Here is a 23,189-nt window from a genome sequence, read left to right as displayed (position 1 = left end):
GTCTGCAAAGTGACTGGAGAGACACATGGGTAGAATTCACTTATATGTGCGCTCTACAGGCTCTCAATCATCCAGGTAGACACTCTCAGGCAGTCAGCATCTGTCCGTCTGGGCGCAGGTTTGTCCCACTCCATGTGATTTGTTGAGCGCCGTCAGAGGAAGAGACCTGCATGCTGCGTGCAAATGTTACTAAGCAGCCCCCGCTGTTATTCCCAAACATGGTCATAACTCAGAGGCTAATGCCAAAATGTTCAACGTGCGTCATTGTTCACATGCACTCAACAAAACTAAAAAGGATCAAATAAATTACAAAGAAGCTTTGACTTATGCCAATTCTCAGGCTGTCCATACTTTAGAACCAAACTTAACTATAAGAGAAGTGAACTTTTCAAACCAAGTGCCACTTCATAAAAATGACCTTCTATATAGGCCGAGATCAGATCAAGACTACACTGGGTTTAAAAAGGATCTGAAATGGACCTAAATTGTAATAAATTATCTCTAAACTGGGTGTAAACTCTGTCTAAGTGAAATAATCTCTAAATAAAATGAATAAAGTCTAAAATTGCAAATGACCTGGAGTACCACCTGCAGAAGCCCAAGTGCCACTTGCAGTATTGATCTAAGAAACGTCAAAGCACTCACTACCACCACGTACTAAGTGTTCACTCAAGTTGATATCTAGATTTCCAGTCCCAGCACAGTAGAAAAGCTTCTGATGTTTCCAGCTTTAAAACTGACGGCTCATTAGTGACAGTTAACAAGTTTCTATCTTCTCATAGAATCCAAGACACTTACAAAGTCTGTCTATTCCCCGGGGCTCTCCTGTTTGTCGTTTTGTAGCTGAGATCGCGCGTGTGTTTGTGGGAAACCTTGGCCTTGAGCTGTGCCCTTTCAAATTCCTTAAACTGTTTTGTGAGAGTTGCATAGTGTTTCCACTGGCAGCGATAAGGAAGAGGAGGCAGCGCTCCGTGAAGGTCTTAGTCAAAAACGCAGCTGTGCAACAATGTGACGGAGACTTTTGGAATAAAGTTTTAAATTGTAACAACACATACTTAAGGCGAAAGTTTTCTCAGAGAGGTAGGATTCCTAGAGCAAAGGTATTTTCAGAACAAACAGTGCAGACACATACAGGCGCGATGTTGACACTGTCCAGACTACCAAGTGTCTGGAGTGAAGTCCAAGCCTCCCCTGCACTCTTCGCTTTTCCTTTGTATCCCTCTAAACAAGTGCTTTCCAGACAGGTACAGCTGGACATTTTATATTTAGTTACTTTTGTTTTAGCTCTTTAGGATATTAGTTTTAGAAGCCCAGTTTACGGGTTCGTACATCTTTATTGCTATAGTCTTCGATTGATGCTGCTTTCTGAGATCCAATTCAGTGAGTTGAAGATACTTGATAACCGCCGCCTCGAAACATCATCCCAATCTCTTCCCTTTCCTAGCGTTTACTAAGCTCCCACTCCCCCTTTTCTGTCTTGGAATTTACGACCCACTAACCTAAACAAAGAAACTCAGCGTTTATCATTCCTCCCCCCCTGTCCCCTGCACCCCTGTGACTCCCGTCTACTACTCAGAATCTCCTCCCAGTCTCTCCAGTTTCCACACTTACCCCTAAAGACCCCTAAGTCCACGCCAGGGGTGGGATTTCACTCTCACAAATTCACAGTCAACGGTGTAGAATTACAGGGAGTTTGAAGATTGTGGATCCAGTTCTGGGCGGGAACTTTCCTTGTAAAGACGAACAGTAACTCCAAAGCCGGGACACTACACAGAAGCATCACTGTGGTAATTATGGCCATAACAATACATCTTTTGTCATACAAGTTCAATGATACATAAAGCCGTGGTATTTTCTCGTAAACAAACATACAAAAGAACACACCCAATCCATTGCTCTCAATGGTAGTCGTGCTGTTTAGATGGGGTGTGTGACTACTTCCTTTCATTGCCATGAAACGTAAGTCATTCAAGTTCAGTGCAGGCTACACTTGTGCCTCTTCGAACCAGCAGCACTGAAATTATGATCTATAGTTGGTAGGCCAAGCTCTCACTGATTGAACGATCCCAGGACAACCTTCCTTCCTCGGATGCTGCTTGTCGTAAATCACCCCAAACCCAGCCCAAGTCGTCAGTCGGATCTCACTGCGGTCGCAAATCAAGATTGGAGAGATAAAGTTGTGTCAGGAACTTGTGCAGTCTCACTGTTGAGAAGGACCTCCAGACGCTAGTTGCTCTTTGCTGGTTAAAATGCTCTTAGGACTTTGAAATATTTTGTCCCTTTGGGCCTTTGCAGGGGGTTTCTGGGTTTCATACTAAGATGGAACGATTATAGTGAAACATGTTTGTAATGGCCTAAACTGCAGGGTTGGTGGGGTTTTATTGTTTGTGGAAGTTATTACATACCCGTTGTATTGGCAGTCTTTGCGGTTTGATAATTGCATCCATTAAAATTGCAAATTTGGTCCAGTTGTAATTATTTGTGCAACCCATCGCAGCGCAGAGAATGGGAGTCACATCTTTGTTTAAAATCTCTTGTCACAACAAGAAAAAGCATTGTAAACCAAGAACTTTGCATCACTTTGAGTTCACACAGCTTGCTCAAAGCCGTGACCAGAACAAAACACTTTCCGTGAGTATAGTTTTGACATTCTATAAATCTTTCGTCGCCCGCTGTCTTCACCTAGGTCTTCCTCACGTTTTGTCCTCTTCGTGACTGTTTGCGGAATGCTTTTGTTAGCATTTTTCCCAACTTTGTTTTCAGTTTAACCAGATTTACTGACTCACACACACACGCACACACTCCCTCTCCCCTTCTCCCATCGAAATCCAAGTCCATGTAGAAGACAGCGTCGCTTTGTATCAAGTGGCTGGCCTAACTGTCACTATGTCTATATCTGGCCAAAGGTAAACAGCATCTCGTGTGTTTGGTTGAGCCGAGCGAGCTGTCGCGTCGGCGTAACGGTTAGCAGATACAGCCCTACCTCCTCGTGACACCGCTTGTCTCTCAGCGTCAACCTCACACAAGCCGCTGCGCTACTACCTTAAAGCGAAGCACCGCACTGTTAGGACTTCAAAGAGAGCCAGCTCGAGTTAAGTGCAGGTTGGAAAGAAAACTAGCGCCTTAAGCGTCTCTGGACTCCCGGATTAAAAGAACACATGGGTGCTTTGTTGTAGGCCCTGGTTTATCTAATGCTCAGACATTCAAACACCGAGGAGCGCAGGGTGTACTTAGAGCACAAAGACCTACAGTAAGTCCATATTTACTAAACAGGAGTGAGTCAAAACATGGCTGTACCAATGGCTAATGCCTAGAAGTTGGCCCTGGGAATGGAAAATACCCAATCAAATTGACAAAACTTACCTTGCTCAAACTGATATCAGATTTCAGAATTCATTTGTCTCAAATTTAGCTCTGAGATCGAATTGAAATCTAATTTTTTATGGTTGCAAAGTAATCCGTAAAAAACAATTGAAGACTGGATTGTGTTATCGATATCCTTTGATCATTGTAAACTGCCACTTTTTGGGTGTAATAAAATTGAAATGACACAATACACGTAGTTATTCATCAGTAAGTCAGAAGTGAGTGGCTCCTGCTGAGATGGCCATTTGCTCAGTGTTACACGTCTCCGTTTCAAAGTGCCGCTCTGTCTTCTCCAACTGTGGGAGGTTCGCACTTCTCCAGAAAGCGTTGGACGAAAGAAGCCAACATTAGGCCCATGATTCAAACAGTATCATTAATATGAGTCATGTCCCGTGGAATCCCAGAGGAGCTTGGGAGTATTTAGCAAAATATCACCACACACTTTTTCGATGAGCAAAGCGCGGCTCGGCCCACAAACCGTCAACAGAAAGTCCAAGTCTTATTTAGGTTGGCAGAAAAACGAAATCCATCTGAACTGGAGAAATTATCCTCCTCGTTGGAAATGTCAAACAAGTGAAGGATCACCGTGAAAGTATGTGGTTACAAAACCTTTATACAGCCTTTTTATTGCAGGATATACGGCAAGACAGCAATCTCTCAAACTAGCAAGCTTCACATTGATAAATTGAAACATTTTCAAAAGTCTAGCATAAAGGCTAAGTCTTTTGAACAACGTTTTTAATTCCCAACCCGTTTGTCTGTACACCATTCCACAAAAGCTCACATTACAATAGGGATTTATTATGTAGCAGTCTCGCAGATGCTGTACACTTGGCTGGGTCAGTGTCTTGAGTTTGTTTCCTACCCTCTTTACTGTCTTGTCTTATAAAGTCATAGGCCCAAAATATCTTAATAAAAGGCTTGAAAAGACAATAAAGACGAAACCAGACCAAGCACGATTCCTCTCGAGTGGCCACTAACTGTTCCCCCAGTTCATAAAAATGACTTTAGATGTTTATAACAGAGAGACAGTGGACGGCTTGAACGCTACTACTGTATCTATTATTAGGAACAAAAGACAGACCCTTTATGGGCAGCTCACTGTAATCTCCAGTGAAGTCTCCCATTCACGCTCTACGCGGCTAAGCTTCAACACGAGCGGCGCAGATGAAACAATTATCACACACTGTGCTACATTAAATGCATTAGTCGTCTCCGTGATAACAAGCCCTCTCATTCTGCTCCCTCTTTGGGGCGCCAACCTTGGTTCATTTAGACTTGACTTGTGAGCTGTGCAGATGTATTACAATCGAATCGAAAAGGCAATGGCAAAGCGTGCAAGTTTTCATTTTCTTTTTTTGTAAATATTATTTGCAAAACCCAATTTGCGCAGCCCCGTCTCGACCAGATCGAAAGGTTTGAATATCCAGATGGAAGTATGTAGGCCACGATGAAGTAAGTGCGGTTATTTTTGAGGCCGACGTGGGGAGAGCGGCGGGGGAAAGTGTGGCTAACCAGAACCACATGTGGCTGGGGCTCTGTCAGACTAAAGGCATGTGGACACACAGAGGAGAGAGAGAGAGAGAGAGTGGAGGGGGGCAGTTAACCTCCTATTTGTCCGGGGAGCACCGTGTGGAGCCGACCAGACTGTTTTGTAGTCGCTACATTTCACAAAGTCCACACCTGGGACACACAGCTGTGAGCTCAGGCCCAAGACCGGAGGACAGACGCGGTTGAAACTTTTGATGGAAGGGTAGCGTAAAAACGACAAGGAATGGATTTGTTCTCTGCAACTTCATTTACGGTTTACATACGGTTCCAAAAACATGTTAAAGTGAAAGTCAGTGTAGTCTGATATGGATAGAAAAGTACGCTAAACAGAGGGGGATGATGCTTTTTGCAGCTATTTCTTAATCATCTCGTTGGTTAGACAATGCTAGATCGGTCTAAAACATCTGAAACTAAACATCCTGTAGTTCTCGATGTCGATCTCACCATAAGACACTCTTGACCCCTCTCCTTTGCTCCCCTTCACTGCGCAACTGTTTCAATAAAGAGAAGAATAAGATAGTAACTGTAGTGAAGTTAAAGCAAGTTCTTACCTCGCAGTAAAGGGATTAAGTTACACCAGATATTAAGAGTTTAGATTTTAGGGAACTGCCACCGAAGTACTACAGTGGATAAGATTAAAAAATGACTCAAAGATGCATTAGTGGGTCTATACACAGCACCAAGTATGTTTTTGATGAGAAAACAAGAAAATAAGTCTCATCTACCTCAAAACCACTGCAAGTTCTGGACTGAAAAATTGACCTATGGAACCCACATGGAGTTACAAAGTAAAATAGTGAGTTTACCATCACTTGGGCTTTTAAAAGACCTTTTTAAAAGAAGCAGTTAAAAGTTTAGTCACAGTCAGTGTTCATGTCCCACTGCCATCGGGAGTCGCATCCTGTAATTACACGACAACTGTAATTTTGACCTGAGATTAAACGTGGATTGCAGCCTTTCGTGCTGGAGACAACAGCTCCGACCCGGTAATGACACATTCACTGTCTGCTGTTTCGTACCGAAGTGAGTCACGGGCAGGGACTGAACTCGAATCTTCTCAAGTGTCCTCAGAACCGGAGGCCACTTTGCCGCGTCGAGTGCGCAGTCCGTTAAGTGCATGTGAAAGAGAGGTTCGTATCGGGAGAGATTCCGACCGAGGCATTATGGGACAGAGCATCAAGGACAGAGTTTGAGGAGGAGAATAAGCCACTTGTTTACAGGATTTCACACCACACAGCCATCCCAGTGAGTGACAAAAACTGTTGTCTCTGTCCCTTCAGGGGTTGATAGTATTAAGTTAGCGGTCTATATTATCCCCATGTGAACATTTTCTCTTTATTTGGCCCAAACTTGTAATGGGCCCATCGTCAAATCTTAATTTATGATTAGTCAGGACACTGGGAATACCTGTGGGGGTGAGCATTAATCATAATTGTGGACTAGTGACAATTTTAGAGTGATAAAGTTGACATAGGAAACCATTGGCACAATTTGTTAGGTGACAGTCATGTGATCTCACCCTTGTCCCATAAGGAAGTGAAATAGCATAGTCTTTTCCAGAAAATGATTAAATATATTTGCGTTGACTGTGTTCTGGTGAAATGGGTATTCTATTCTATCCTGTCATATGCACTTTGTCTGTTGGGAGTTGGAGTTGCGATCTGAAATAGGAAAAAAGCACTTCGGAAATAATAGCCAAAAATAGCTCCTTGCAACAGTGCTACAAAAGGCCTGGGCTGCTGAGAAAACGAGAAAAAGCTCAAAAGACAAACTGCGAAATCTCTCGGAGATATAACTCTGAAACTTTCTCAGATGTGGTGGCCTTAAACCTGGGCGATCTGGGCTCTCCGGCTGTAATCCTTGATGAAAAGTCAGCGGATGAAATGGCAGTAAATGATCCCGAGATGAAGTGGGCAGTGTGGAGAGTGTGGGAGAACGAGCGCGAGCGATAAGAAACTCCCAGCACAAACACTCAACGCAGCTGTACTTTTTCATTCCCTTCCTCCCCCATTTGGACTGATAACAACGGCAAAGACAAACCCAAGGAGGGGGAGAACGCGGAACGGGCAAAATATTACCTTATTTCAACTCAGCTCCCCGTCTTCCAGGAGTTGACCATCATAGCACTAGTTTCCAAAGTCGTCGAGTTGAAGACGTTTCGTTTCTTTACAAAGGACTCTTCTGCTCAACCCCTTTATATAATCAGGAGTTACTAATTTATAATGTAAAGCTTTTTTTCAACACAACAAAAAAGCAACAATTCTAAGATACAGGCACAGTAAGAAGGTCCTTGGCGGGGCCATAGTAGAAAAAGATAGTCAGAATCTCAGTCTTTCTATCATCAGAGCAGTAATGAAGACTGGATGTGCTCTTCTAAATCAGCCTTAAAGCGCGGATAGTTCAGGGACTTCTCCACAAAGTCATGCTAGAGAAACTCAGAAGTTAAGTCCCAAGAATAGTTTCCGAGTTACTAAATTCTATTATGCAACTGTTTGAGGTCTTGAAAAATACTTACTGAGTGACAGATCAGCCAGGCCCAGTGGTAACCCACTTTCACACAGACAGACAGAGGCATGAGAACTGGACTTTGTTCCTTGTCCTGGTTCCGCTGTTTACACGACTAACTGCCACAGCGCTCTCTGAGCACAGATTGGTGAGTTCGAAATCACTCTGTTTGTCTTTCTGGGGCCCGGCTCGCTCGCACATTCTTGGGCTTCTGGATGGATGCAGGATCAGAGCTGTGTAGACGAAGGCAAAACGATCCGCCTAAGCTCTTTTAGATCATATTTTCCACATTCTTCACCAACATTTGTAGAGCACAGTATCAAGATAATGCTCCGTTTATGATGTACATGATTTTATGGTTGTGTTGGCGGAAGAACATGCATATTGAAGCTATTATTAACAGGGTTCGTTTCAATGAGTGTAGCGAGTCCTGTGTGCTTTGATGATAGCAGTTGGCATGAATCATTCCTTCATCTGCCAAGATCCGTGGTGGAAAAAGTAATGAAATATTTTAAACATCACTTGAGTACGATTATGATTTATTTATTTTTTAAATCTTTTGCACATACATTTTAAAAAGTATAATTCAATTGAAATTGTTTCAAGCCTTTTGTCTCATTATTTTTGGTTGCATAAATCAGTAAGATGATACAAACTTACTTGACAAGCTAACACAAACATAAAATCTACTACAGACATCATTTCGCGTGATTAATTGTGCCGAGTCACTTTGTCAAACCACAATAACAGATTGTGACGTGAACAATTCCTCGATTTGAAAACAAAAGCGATTGTTTCTCTCTTATAGCCCCTCTGTCTCGTGTTCCGCGGTGACTCTCATGTCTTGCCGTTATTCATTATGCCGATCACTCAAAGCGGCGTGACACTCTGGAGTCACACCTCATTACTGTAACTGACTCGGCCTTATAGAGCTTAATGTGGCGTGGATGGGCCACTACTGTCACAGAGGTTACCGCTGCAGTTCAAGTGGAGTTTAATGAAATCCTTTAGCCCAGTTTGGAGAAGCCGGCAGGAGCAACAACACACACAAAACGCTGAAGATGATTAGACTCGGCAAACGAATTATGACGCAAACGCAACGTTCTATCTTTTACAATACAAGAGAAAATGTTCTAATATGGTTTAAAAGTTAGAAATGTTGGGTCACACCCCTTTTGAAAGCCATTTGATCAGAGATAATAAAGTAAAAATATCGTCTAGAAGTATGTACATCCTACGTAATATATGGCGCTTATTGGATAATTCTTGCCAAATGAAACTTTGCTAGCTTGTTTACACGTACCCTATATGCAAAGCAAAGACGTGCAATCCTTCCAAACAAAATAATTAATTCCACACAGAGATGCCCGGTTTAGCTGCCGAGTTTCCCCGGACTTTGGCGCCAAGAGCTAATAGATTTGCACAAACGAGCGGGTCCCAGCAGAACGCCGCTGATAGGAAGAGTTTCCCGGCGGCGAGGTGGGAGTGGAGTGTGGGTGACCAAACGGGAGACTTGGCAGCTCCGGCGGCTCTGTGTATATAGGCCCTCATTGGAAGTGCGTGACAGGTACTTAATTATTGCCGTGTTATTTGTCTTCACATAACACTGACCACGGGCCTGACGGGCAGCTCTTAATTAGCCGCTGCCGCCGCTACCGATGATGCGCCCTGACAGTTGCCGTGGCGCCGACAGAAAGGCATGCTGGGAGAACGACACGGGGGCCACTGAGTTACCCCGCCGTGTGTTTATGTACCACAAACAAAATATAAAGTTTGCCAGATAGACGCTGCCTATAAAGTGTCGCATTTAAGGCACGTTCGCCAGTGCGTTGTGCGGATAAAACGGTGGAAATGGGAAATAGCTCGGGCATTTTTAATCTTGGGGTGTGAAGATACTTTTTTTTCACTCTCCTTTTCTCCCCTTCTTTATTCGTCCCCGGAGGCGGCAGAGGAGCAGAGAGTGCAAATAGTCTGAAACGTGTCGCTGGCATGTCACAACAAATCTGCCGGAAGAAGAAAAAAAAAAACACACACACAATTGTTCATCTCGAGTCAAAATCACTCGACAATGCACAACGTACAATTACGGAGCGCCTATTATGCGCCCGGGCTTTTGAAATGGACCAAATGACAGGGGAGAGCGGCCCTCATCTCAAATACATACTTGTGCGGAGACAGGCACGGGGTGTGTTTGGTTTGCCGTAGTGCGCCGCGCGGTGAATGTTAATGGCCGCCGTTTAGCCTCTGACCCCGGTTTATGCTAGCACAGGCGCTGACACAATGAGGCGGTTCAGTGAGCGGGGAGTGAAGTGTCTGGGATATTTAGCTGAGAATTTTCAAGTGCCGCACGGTTAGGCTTTTATTTTATTGTGTGTTTTGTAAGAAGCTGGTTGAGGTTAATCGTCTCAATTTCCACCAAGGAAGTGGAATCGTGAATATTACAGATTGTATCAAATCCGGAAAAGGTAGTTGTTGTTGATGAAATAACTGTGGTAACAATGGGTGGTCTGAATGTTGTGGCTTAGCTGAAATGGTGGCAATGGTGACATGGGCATTGCATTTTTCTTTCTTAAATTTCATAACAAAAGACTCCCTTATCGTAGCACTTTAAGGGCTGCAGCTCTGACCCCTCCTGCAGTCATCGCTGTTTGAACAGGTGTCGGCCATTTGCGATCCCAGCACCACACTAAGCGCACAGGTTAGTGGTTTTCACTCAACGTTACATACGTCTGCACGATTTCGCAAATTCAAGACCATTCAGTTTGAAGTGGACCGATTAGACATGTCCGGGAGCTTTAACGTCTGAGAGAAGACTTACATATGAACCAATACGAAGAATAATGCTTTTTAGAACATGTTTGTGGAGGTGTAAGTACAGGGTAATCATGTTTCATGCATAGTAAGATCCCACGGACATTACACCAAAATAATTGCCAATAACCAACAGTAGTCACTTTACGCGTGTGATGTTTGAACGCTACTAGCAATGCAAAACGGAACCACCCGAGCGTGTCTGAGCATTTGTTAAAGCCACTTCGCCGTGCCAGTTTCGCCCTCCCCGCGAAAAGCGAAGCGTGGCAGCTTTGGAGGGGCTAGTGGTGGGCGTCTATGCGTGTCCATCTGGCCCGACCCCCGTTCATCTCCTCCAGCTCCGAGGCGCATATGGACCGCGCTCACACACACCACAGCACCCATACCAAGGAACAGCTGAAGACACCTCCCCGCGCCCCCTCCTCCCGCCGAGACGCACGACTCATCCAGGTGTCCACTTCCTACCCCCCCGGCTCCGTCTTATGTCCCCCTGTACTTCCTGTCACCGCATATGGGTCAGCAGCTATGGGTCAACCACAGTTTAGGACAAAGGCGAGAAGAAATATCTCAAATTGATAGCAGATAGTTCCACAATGAAGCTAAATCTTGATTCAACTACATGACAAAAGGACAAAATATGGAGAAATGTTGGAGAAAGAATACTCTCTTCATACAAGTAGTTGATCTTTCTGCTCTACGTCTTGATTTTCGTGACAACAATGCGTAGTGCATGTTAGCCTTTGCACAAAAGAAGAGAAGAAGAAAAGAATTCAAACAGAACTATTTCTATATTATACAAAGCTGCTATCTTCAGCCACACACTTTGCCCAGAAGGCAGATGCATGCAGTCTTTGCTCTCAAGTCAAAGTATGGTGCAAGCTCCACTGGCTCTTCATGGAAATGAGGGTCAGAAGTCCCTAATAATATTTGCTAAACATTGTGCAGCTAACCGTCAGTCAAATCTTTCACTTAAATATCCTACATTCATTATTTTTTGGGAGAAACGTCTCGGTGCTTGACCTCCTTGTTGTATAGCCCGACATTTTCTTCTTTGCCATATGTTAAACAATGCGGCCCGGATGTGTGGGCGGATATAGTCAAATTATTAACATTCATAACCAGCTGATATACAGTTGCTTGACTTTTGTCGGCTCTTAATTTGAGTTAAATGCAAACTTAAAGCCAAGCTGAGAGCGCAGTAGAAGTGAGCCATTTCGGATCATAGCCTGTTGCGATCTTTCTTAATGATTGTGATTCAGCTGCAGTATGAACTGCAAAGCCACTAAGGGATGTTTGTAGCAATCTAAAGGTAGAGGGGCTCAGCGTGTTTTTGAAAGGTTTGTGAGAGGACATATAACTGCAGTTTTGGCACTTTGCGAGCTACAACTATTCAAATTGCAGTTTCAATTTGATTGCGAACGATCTTGCTTATATAGCCATGAAGGAACCAACTGAAAACTCTCACAAACTCCCTTGGCTTCAGACAGAAGAAAGAGCTCAACATGATGCAGAACTCTAAAGAAACATTGGGACAAAGGACAGAGAGAGGTGGATTTGTGCAGGAGTGCAGTTTCAGCTTCTGTGGGCCCAGGAGCTCTGAATAGCGCTTATTAAGCACGGGACCTCTCTCTGTGTGTGTGTGTGTGTGTGTGTGTGTCGACTCGAGTGTGTGTGTGACAGCGTGATATATTGAAACACACCTCTGCGGAACAGCTGCAATGATGAGACAGAGAGAAGGGAGGTAAGAGGTGTCGTCTGCCTCTTACACACACACTCGAACACGCAAACCGGGTCTGCGCTGAGCCAAGGAGTCCTTTATTGTATTACGGAGAGCGGCCCGAGACGCTCCGACAAAAGTGTGTGGTGGGGGGGGGGGGAGAGGAAGAGAGAGATGAATTTGTTTTGACTGCTCCGGTGGACTCAGCTTTTTAGCACAGCGCTTCTTTCCCTCCTGCTCCTCTCATGCTCTTTGTGCTTTTGTACCTTTGCGAGAACTATTTATAAAGTGTGGGGTTAGATAAGTAACTTTCTCCTTACTTTCAATGAAGCTTTTACTTTGCCCAATAAGTTTTTTCTCTTTCCTTCTTTTGGCCTTCCGGATAAGTGTCATTTTGGAGCGCCAGTTGCTAGTCATCTGATGGGGATGTATTGTACTTATTGGGAAATGATTCTTTAAGTCTTTATAAACAAATAAGGTACAATTTAAAATCTCTGCTCAAAAGGCACTTTAATTACTTACTTACTAAAGAAAGTTTCTCCACAAAGATTGCAAGGAATTCTCCACATCTGGGTTGTGTCCTTAAGGCGAAAGACAAAACCGGAATGGTACTTTTTTCCGCTCAATCCCATCCCATATTTGCGTTATTATATTACGCAGATAAGGAGAGCGATATTGGGCGAGTGACAAGAAATGGAGAAAGACACTGTGAGCGTAAAAAGTGAAAGAATCGAGAGAGGGAAGAGGCAGACGGACAGAGGGAGGACGGAGAGATAGAATAGATGAATGCGATTTATCTATAATGAAATCAGCCCGTGTCTGTATGGGGGACCGCGCACCATTCAGGCCCATTTCTGCTTTACACACAGATTTAGCCGTTTAATATTCCCAAGATCAGTGACAGAAGATATACTGCCTCCGTCCAAGCGTTTGGGAGCGGGAAGAGTGTGGAATACTTTGAATAAGAACTTAATAAAACTCACCAAACAGTGGCAGTGACATAGGACATCCTTGACCGTATTAGACTTGATGCAAATTTCAATATCTGATTGAAAATGTGTAATTTTAAACTTGTTACGGCAACGCTTTGTATTAAGGTGTGCTCGCGAAGTATTAATACGGTATTAATAAGCATTAATAATATGCTTGTAAAGTATTAACACACGGCTTATTATACTTTTATCTGTTAACATACTAATAGGCAATTAATTATACGCTTATTCATAGCCAACCTTTAACCTAACCCTAACCTTAACCGTTATCATAACCCTAAAATGATTGCTAATGCTTGTTAATACTTAATGAGCACACCTAATCTAAAGCGATACCCTAAAATCGATTTCTGAATCTATGAAATGTTTTTGAGAAGACAAATATTTGTGACACTGCACTGTGATATGAAAACCAGCAGCCTGTTTTTCCACTGTGACCGCCCTCATGGCACGGTGCCCGTCTACCCTTGTTTTAGTGCATTTTGACTTAGTGAACCGCCCTCTCCCTGGGCCAAAGCGAGCAGTAGCTACAAATACTTGACGTGCACAAACTGCCTCCGATTTGCCAGAGTAAAGAGAAGACAGCACTCAGGAAGCATTTCATGGTTAATTTGATCTTTTACAACATAACGCCGTGGTTGTAAAAGGTGATTTGCTGATCAATAGCTTGAGCTGTTGTTAGCATAGCCATTAGCTGCATTAGCTTACCATCACAGTTGTCTTTTAGCTGCTTTCTTCCAGCTTTTGGCTTGGCACTTCTGACTTCTATTTGTCCACAACATTCACCTAGTTTCCTGACTTTTAGTTGCGTTCATGTGAGCATCATCTTAGGACCGCCCACAACTACGAAGTGTTACTTGTAATGGAAACAATACAGTACATAGAGTGAACCTGCCGACGGCTTCTGTAGGGTTGAAACATACTACGTTAAAAATGTTAAATTGGAAGACCTTTCCTCTCTCCAATTTTTAACAAAAACATAGTTTGTTTTTGCCTGGTTCAAAAAACATGCCATCATTGAGTACACACTGCACTTGAATGCCACTATGACCAAAGGGTTTTACAGTTTGTTGTGTGGGCATCCTCTCTCTCTCTCTCTGCCTACCTTTCATGTCCATCCAGGCGTGAAGCTCCCCACTCCCCGCATGCATAGGCACACACACACACACACACATACACAGACAGACAGACAGACAGACAGACTGCCCCGGGCCAGTGCACTCGCCCGCCCGTCCACAGTAAACCACACACTCGGCATCGCCACATTGCCCCCGGACATGCATTCGGTCCAAGGAAGGCACTCTTTTACTCCTCAAGTTGTTTGTTTGAGAGGATTTTACTCGGCGCCTTCGGCATAAAAACACACATTGCTTTTGAGAGACAGTATTTGTGATTGTGCGCGCATTCCCCTCCTGTGGGCATGGCATTACTACATACATTTGCACTCTGTGTGTTCTGCCCATTGAAGTCACAGCCAGAGCAAAGAGTCGCGTGAACCCTAAAGCTGGATTGCAATAGTTTAAAGACATAAAACTTTGAACAAATCTAATAATTCAATAACAAATTCACATTTACTTGCTTTCACAGTAGTAATAACTAATACACAGACACAATTTTTCTGACTACTAAGCCCAAGAAAACCATTGCTCTGTTGGTGTACTTCATAATGTTTCCATATTTGGACTTGGGCTGCATTTTGCTTTATGGATGTAAATGGCGGGTAAATCAAAGGACAGCGTCCCATCAGTGCCGCTCGCGCACACTTTCACATCATGCTGTGATTTAGAAGAAATTACCGCCATTACACGGCCTTCAGCGTTACCGTAAATGTTGGGTAAATGGTGCACACTGATCTTCGCCGGGGATCTGTTTACGCTGAAAGGATAAAAATGTCCGCCATTGCTGGAGACAGAATGGGCTGCTAATGGTGCCAAAATGGCCAACTGGTTTGATCTTGCCTTTTCATCACGTCTTTGGACATATTTCTTTTTTTTTTTCCTTTTTTCCTTTTCATTCACTATCTTTCACCCCATCCCCCATGATTTCGCTCGCGGGACACTGGAGCGAAGTCTATCTTCCTACAAAGCCCCTTGTCCACTTTGATTACTTACATTAACGTGAGCAAGAAGACTCTGCCATGGCTTGCTTCAGAAATGCAGCGCACACTTGCTGGGACGCTTTAAGGCCCGACACAATCCTGCGAGCACTAATGCTACAAAGGAGAGAAGGAAAGCCGCTATTTCTGCCCGTTTCTGCTTTGAATCATTTGGTTACATAAAGAGATGGAGGAGTACATGTGATGACTAAGAGAATTCCTTCAAGAAATACAGCAAATTAAGAGGAAGAAAAGGCTTCTAGGGCTCGGCTTATTACCTCTCATATTTAATATTTTTGAATAATGTCATTTTAAAGACAAGACAGTGGTTTTTGAATTGGCCTGGAGCGCCCTAATGATAGCCCAACGGCATGCTAACAAATTCACGAGGAACACACTGTGAGCTAAACCCAGCATTGCAGTAGATCACCGTTTGCCATAGCTTTGTATAAACTCGCCCTCAAATCACGCACCAAAGACAATATATGAAGTCATTACTGGGTGGGCAGGACATCGACCTATAGGGGCCGACCTCCCGAAATGAAAGCTATGGATAGATGGGTGATTAATGAACAAGGGCCGGTCTCTGCTTGTTTTTCTATTATCAGTCTCCCAAACAAGAACAAGCTGCGTTAATTACTTGGCACTCACCGCGGCGTGTACATGCAGCCACAATGGGAGCCTTGTGAGCGAGTGTGAGTGACTAATGATTAAAAAAAACAAAACAAAAGGAAAGAAGTACAGTATGTGTGGCAGAGACGGGCAGAGGACGACCGGCGCTGTGGGAAAGTTTAGGAGATGTAGGCCAGCGCTCGTAGGGGTAAGAAGGTAACATTGTTCTAAATAAAGGGCGTTGGTTTTGAAAAAGGGGGGGCCGTCTGTGTTGATATATGTAGTTTTATACATATTAAGATCTTACAGCGACATAAAGTGGGCATTCTCTCTATCCCTTTCTTATAACTCTCGTCAGTCTTGTGCAAACCTTGATGAGTAACCCATGTCCTTGCGTGTCCATCTCGCGCTGCCTTTAGATTTGTTTTTCTTGGACTGGGGTCAGCGGCCCCAGCGAAGCCCCGTACAGCTCCCCCTCACGACACCGACTTTAAAAGGGTCCGTCTTGGGTTGAGTCCTGCAGCCTTCGGGCTATAGGCCACAGCCTCTCCAAATGTGCACTCACTCCGCCCTGGACTGGACGTTTCAGGGGCAGACGCAGCATGCTGAAAAGCCTGTATCAAGGCCAAGTGTTGCGATTTGTGAGACGTCAGGAGTCAACAGTGTCGGTTCATTTGGAGAATTGTTTCCGCATTAGAAGCTGATGATTGTAATGGGGCAAGAACATACATAAAGCAGCATATGAGCCTATACCTACCAAAGCTTTACTGGCACTAGATAAGGATTAGCTGAGTGTCATGTTCACTGGGATTTTCCAAGTTATTACCAGACTACGGGTGAGTAAACCTCCCGGTGCTTGTGGGGAATGTGGCTAATCATTTGTAATCTACTGTAATCATCAACTTGGAAGCAAATGTGACACAGAGCGAAAGTATCCTGTCTTAGTCAGTCGGTAAATCAAAACCGGGCCTCCTCCAGTTAATAAGAATGTGTCATGTTTCAGCTATTCCTGTCCATTCACCGACAGTCTTGTGAAACCACATTGGGGAAACAACAATGCACTATTAGACACAGACATGCACAGACATTTAAAATATCAATTCATTCATATAGAGGGAGTGTTCCTTGAAAAGTTACAAATCTTCTCTGCGTTTAGCTCCAGTGCCTGGGAACAAAAGGCGCGACATTAGTTAATTGTCTCGCCGTGGTTTGCGTTCTTTGTTGGGATTCAAACCAACAACCTTTTTCTCTATTATTCCTCCGGACCGCTAAGCCTCAAAAGCCGGCCGTAAATTTGTCAGTGAATGAGCCGGGTCGACTGGATGAAGCAGGAGAAGAATTGAACAATGCTGTCTAGTGTCTACGGTAGCTTGTGTGTGTGTGTGGCCCCGCGGCGCAGCTCTGAAAAAAGTCTGAGTCACAAACCTGTTGGACTCATTTCCTGCTCTCTCTCTCAGCGTTGTCATTATTAACCACGCACCATCACAATGTCACATCCTTATTGACGGAGCACTCCCTGTGGGCGACTGTCACTCCCAGAGGCCACTCCCTTGCTCCCAGTTACAAGTAAAGAAGAGTGTGACTACTACTGACCTACTAACTTGAATGGACTGGAACTTAAGATTAGAAGTCCGTTTGAGCGGCTTCCTTAAAGCTGTGTTTGTGCAGCTCACCATTGTAGAAGAAGTTTCCCCAAGCCACGATCATCTCGACTCAAACTGGACTGGATCAATAGCGAAAACAGAACATGCTGTGTTTCAAACTGGCCAAATCATAATAATAATAATCATCATGTTTTAGCACATAGGATTTTGCTAATGCGGTAATAGAGATCCATCTGCAACATTTCTGTGCCGCCTCGCTCCTAACGCCACACGCCGTCCTGGGTTTTGTTCTAATCAAAGCGCTCCGTCTTCGCGGCACTTCCCGGGGACATTAATGAAAACAGTCTAAATGAACATGATTTCCTCTAAAAGCCTTATTTTTGAAAAGGGCCCATCCGAAACATCTTTAATTTTCCCTGTCATTAAACTCAAAAGTCGGCTCCACAACAGAGACGTTTCTCCGTTCCTCTGAAAGCCCTCCCCCCCCCGTCTCCCTCTCTTTCTCCTGCACACACACACACACACATACACACACACACACACACACACACACACACACACACACACACACACACACACACACACACACACATACTTGTAAATCAGGACAAATGGGGACCTCAAGGCAAACTGCTCCATATGGGGACTCCATTTTTTTTAAGGGACTAGAGCCACCAAAACCATTCTCAAAATTTTTTTTGGAGCCTTGGGCTCCAGATGCAAATTTTGAACCAAAATCTCCGAAGTTTTCTTTTTTATTTTTTGTCCGGTAATTGGTGACTTTTGGGGACGTGTCTATTATGTAGTACCTGAAACAACCACCAGATGGCAATAGTGGGGAAAATGCTATTTTTTGTTTTTTTCTGCTATTTAAGTTATTGTTTACTGCTGGTAGATAGGTTTACAGGAAAAAAACTGCCCAACAAATGTTAATTAACAATGAAATATTTATTTAAAAAAGTGAACATGGGTCTGTCACCCAACAAATGTTAATTAACAATGAAATATTTATTTAAAAAAGTGAACATGGGTCTGTCACCCAACAAATGTTAATTAACAATGACATTTTTTTTTTTTTTTTAAGTGAACATGGGTCTTTTGCCCAACAAATGTTCATTAACAATGAAATATTTATTTAAAAAAAGTGAACATGGGTCTGTCGCCCAACAAATGTTCATAAGCAATTAAATGTTTATAAAAAAAATAACATAAGTCTGTCGCAATAACAACTTCTGACAGAAATTAAAATACTGGATATAAAATATGTCAATATTTGTGAAGAATACGCAAGGGAACCCGGCTTTTGTTGTGCGATGTTACTCCTTATGGGACATCTCTGCCTCGCTCGCATCAAAAAAAAAAAAAACAAGCATCATACGGGGTAAGTTTTGCCATTTCTGTTGTCTGACATGAAAAATAAGATGTCAGCGCTAAAACGGCTAAAATCTCCATTTCAACTACAGTGTGAAAAATCAATAATTTCACCTGCTGCGGTTCGCCCAGTTAATATGTTCTACAACAGTAAGTTGGAGGGAAAGTTGAATAGACCTCTTGACTAGAGACCTGCAATGGGCGGGAATTCTCACGAGACTTGCAGGACCGACACTAATTTGGGATCGGTCAGGTTCATAAAGTATAAAGGTTCATAAAGCCTTAGGCGGGAACGGGCGGTCAGACTAAAACATTTCTCAAAATCCATTCCCTTACAGGTCTCTACTATAGACTCTTACATAACTTTACGATTGCACAACAGTATGAAAACTCTACCTCTAGCTGTTACTTCCTGTATTAAATGGAACACACCACTATTTTTCCATACAGAGATATGTTCTTACCTGAGCTTAGATGAGTTGATGTGTAACTGTCTGTTCTTTGCGCGTGCGCTCAGTCACGCAAAACGACCAAAAAATTGCTAGCATTAAGCCTCTCCTCCTCCCTTCTATGAGGCTAAACGGCGTTAAGTTAGAAGCAACCAAGCTCTTCCACGTTTCCCATATTTAAATACAGTTACACGAGTAGTTGCACTTCGACATCCGCGCAAGACGCCAAAGTGCTTCTTAAGTGTTATTACGCCTTACAAAAAGGTTCCCCTGTTCATTCGCTTAGAAAATTGACATGTTTAATTTTGTGCAACTATACATGGATCTCACATAACCATATAGGGGGAACGTGGAAGAGCTTGGTCGCTTCTAACTTCACCCCCGTTTGGCCCCATAGAAGAGAGGAGGAGAGGCTAAATGCTAACAATATCTCTGGTCTGCTTGCGTGACTGAGTGCACACACAAAGACCAGACAGGTACGCATCAACTTGTCTAAACTCAGGTAAGAACATATCTCTGTATGAAAGAAAAAAACAGTTGCCTGTTCCTTTAAAGATCAATAAAGGCCTAAAAAAAACTATAAAACTGGACGTTTTCTTTAGCCAACTCTTACAAAAACGGTTTCTGTCATCGTACCTAATGTGGCATAAGCACTTGTAATTTTGACATGAAAAGGATTAAGTAAATATAGTTGTTATACTAGGAGGAAAGAGTGTCCTAACATTATTACTTTCTTTTACAACTTTGTCGTCTCCCAGCGTCAATCCGGTTTTTGACGTAAAATTTGACACCCTCCCATGTCCTTGTCTGAAGTGCCCCAGAAGACTCTTCAATACATTGGATGCACTGCGCCTTACCAGGGACCTTTCCAGACTGAATGTTATCCATGAGGGTTTTCTCTACTGCATTTACTTCCTGCACTGTCCATGGTCTCTTTTTTCCTTTAGATCCTGGAAAATATGCAAAAACTAGAATCAGAACACTTTTTACATTACTTTTTTACATTGTTTGAGAACAGGTTCACAAACTAGGAATGTTTCTTTGTACAATTGTGCAATAAACATAACACAGAATTTAGATAAAAAATAAGCTATACAAACCTTTAAAACTATAAGGCCATAAGGGCATGCATAAAGAAAAAGAAAAAAAAAGAAAAGGAAAATATGATAAAACAAAATTACTTACTGTGACTTTACAAACCAACTGTATTACAAGTAGTGGAATGAGCTTTACCTGTAGAAGTAGACACTACTTCTTCTGTTGGCGTCCGTGTCTGCAGTCCCTTTCCTCCCGTCAGTCCTGAGTTTTCAAAACAAATTATTAGTAAACTAAATGAGTATATAGCTAAAATTTGTTAATTTTGTGTTGTTGCTTTATGTATTTACAGCTTCAGATTTATTTCTGTCCCCTTTATATTAAATGAAATGTATGCAGGCAGCCTATAGTGTTTTTTATGTTGAGAGCAAAATATACATGGTTCACACAGTAACTACTGCCAACATTAACGCATGTTTGAAGACCCACAGAATAATTAAGACGCAATGCTGAGCATGTTTAAGAAGTCTAAAATTTACTGATTAAAGAGATAAAAGGGAGTGATACACAGCCACCATTTTCCCCAATGATGTGCTCTGACTGATGGTAACAATCGATCAACTCACTCATATTTTTTCCATACAAAATACAATTGAACTGATGTGTCCATGAGCAAGAATGGCAATTTTCCTGTGGCTGACACTGGTGTGGATTATTTAATCCCCAAAACAAAAAATGATCTGACATATTCTTGGCTTTATTTTTCCCCAGAGGGGCTGGGGACTCAGCACAAGTTCCTGGATGTTTCTCCCATATTATCTCTCTATTCTGCAACACTATCACACATTTCTGACCAGTACCAATCCTTCCACTTCTGTTTCTCTTGTGTTGCTCGCTCCAGTCTCCCTCTCTTTACTACATTCCTTCCTGTATCCGTTTCTCCGTCTTTCTCCCCAGTCTCCCCCTTCCTCTCCCATTTCTACCCCTCTCTCCCTCTCTCCCCCTCCGTCTGTCCCATATTTCTCTCACCTATCTCCTCTTCCTGGCTACCCCCTCTCCACTGCCTCTGTCCTGTCTTCCTCTCTTTTTCTCCCATTTCTCCTTCCCCCTCTCCATTTCTCCCTCCTCTGTCTCCTCTCTCCTGTCACACTCTCTTCTGTCCTGAATCTCTCTCCCCTTTGATTGTTCAAAATACCTGGAGACTTCGAAGAAGTAGTGATATGATCTTCACATCCTGGCTGAATGTTTAGGGGTGCAGACATTCCCCTCTTCCTGGTTCCTGTGGGTATGATGGAATTATACAAATAAAGTTTACAAATACAAATAAAGTAATTGCACCTCTTAACCGGCCCTCAGAACTGGGCACATTTTCTCCAGTTTGGCTTTACCCAAATAAAAGCTTCTTGGAAAAAGCGTCAAAATAGCGATGTAAACATGATCAAAAAGCGATGAAACAGCATTAAAAAAAAACATTGGAAAAAGTGGCAAAAATGTGACTAAAATTAAGCCAGAAGAGTGTGACAAAAATATGACAAGGTGGCAACAACTCGAGGATAAAGATCCATTCAAATTAGTTTTGTTGGTCTTGGCTTACATCCTAAAGGCCAGAGTAACACCTCATTTGAAATCTTTTAGATTTGGGTAAAGGTGAACTGGAGAAAATGTGCTTGGTTAAAGTGTGGTTTAAGAGCTTAAACAAAATATAGGAAATAATTGGCTTGTTTTGTGTTCCCCTCCCCCTTTCGCATGTCCATCCTGGATGTTTCTCCCATAAAATGTATTATCTGTTCTGCAACACTATTAGACATTTCTGACCAGCATCAATCCTACTATGCTTCCTTCTGTTTCTGGTCGCTCCTTTGCCTCCCTCTCTCTCTCTCTCTACTCCATCCCTGTCCTATATCCGTTTCTCCTTTGTCTCCTCTCCTCAGTCTCCTCCTCTCTCCCCTCTGTCTATCCTGCATCTCTCCTTAGTCTCCTCCTCTCTCCCCTCCGTTTATCCTGCATCTCTTTAACCTGTCTCCTCCTCTCTCCCCTCCGTCTATCCTGCATCTCTTTAACCTGTCTCCTCCTCTCTCCCCTCCGTCTATCCTGCATCTCTTTAACCTGTCTCCTCCTCTCTCCCCTCCGTCTATCCTGCATCTCTTTAACCTGTCTCCTCCTCTCTCCCCTCCGTCTATCCTGCATCTCTTTAACCTGTCTCCTCCTCTCTCCCCTCCGTTTATCCTGCATCTCTTTAACCCGTCTCCTCCTCTCTCCCCTCCGTCTGTCCCGTATCTCTCTCACCCGTCTCCTCTCCCCGGTCACCTTCTCTCTTCTGTCCTGAATCTCTTCTTCCCGAATCTAACAGCACAACTCTCTCGCCTTTATTGATTGTTCAAAATACCTGCAGACTTTGAAGTAGTGATATGATCTTCACTTCCTGGTTGAATGTTTTGGAGTGCAGTCTCTCCCCTCTTCCTGGTCTCTGTGGGCATAACGGAATTAATCTAAAGAAAATATAATAAATAGTTTGGCTTGTTTTATGTCCTCCGTCTCCTCCCTTTGTGTCCTTCGCCTCCTCTCCCTCTCCACCACATGTGTCAAGTGTTATAATACCTGGAGATTTTGAAGATGATGAATCTGGGGCTGAGATTGGATCTGTTTCATCATCTGATGCATCCGTTTCTTCCATGACTTCTTCTAAAAACAAAAATGAAATGGTTACCAGGACACTTAATAGTTAACAGGAAGTAACTGTACATGACATTGTGAAACTTAACTTACCATGTGGATCTATATTTATTTGATCCAGATTCTTTCCTTTGAAATCCGAGATCTTGCCTTGCTCTAGCGCCATGAGGACCTTGCTGATCTTGGCCAGTTGAAGCGTTCCTTCTGGGAGTCTATAATATGCCCTGTGAACTCTGATGTCATGGCCTAAGAAGTTTGCTAGTTCGTCCATTTCATTATCTTTTAAATTTAAAACTTTCGACATGGTGGCGGCATGTTTACGTAGTTTAGTAGAGGATAAGGCGGTCGGATTTTTGGCTCCACAGGTTTTTGCAATTTGCCTTATAACATCACAGCCTCTGTAGTAAC

At 43.2% G+C, this 23,189-nt stretch overlaps 1 protein-coding gene and 1 long non-coding RNA gene across 14 annotated transcripts in view; one reads left to right on the top strand and one right to left on the bottom strand.

Moving 5' to 3' along the window:
- Positions 1 to 23,189, top strand: part of ptprk (protein tyrosine phosphatase receptor type K) — a 132,525-nt gene that overhangs the window by 11,765 nt on the left and 97,571 nt on the right. The gene's annotated exons all lie outside the window — the stretch shown is intronic.
- On the bottom strand, positions 19,810 to 22,911 carry LOC306975003. The gene is made up of 4 exons (XR_013793685.1): positions 22,875 to 22,911; positions 22,707 to 22,790; positions 20,307 to 20,372; positions 19,810 to 20,023 (listed from the first exon to the last, which is right to left on the bottom strand). It is a non-coding gene; the product is annotated as an uncharacterized lncRNA (long non-coding RNA).

This window comes from Gobius niger (assembly GCF_951799975.1).
Source record: "Gobius niger genome assembly, chromosome: 15".
In the NCBI taxonomy this organism is placed as follows: Eukaryota; Metazoa; Chordata; class Actinopteri; order Gobiiformes; family Gobiidae; genus Gobius; species Gobius niger.
This window is presented reverse-complemented; position numbering and strand designations above follow the sequence as displayed.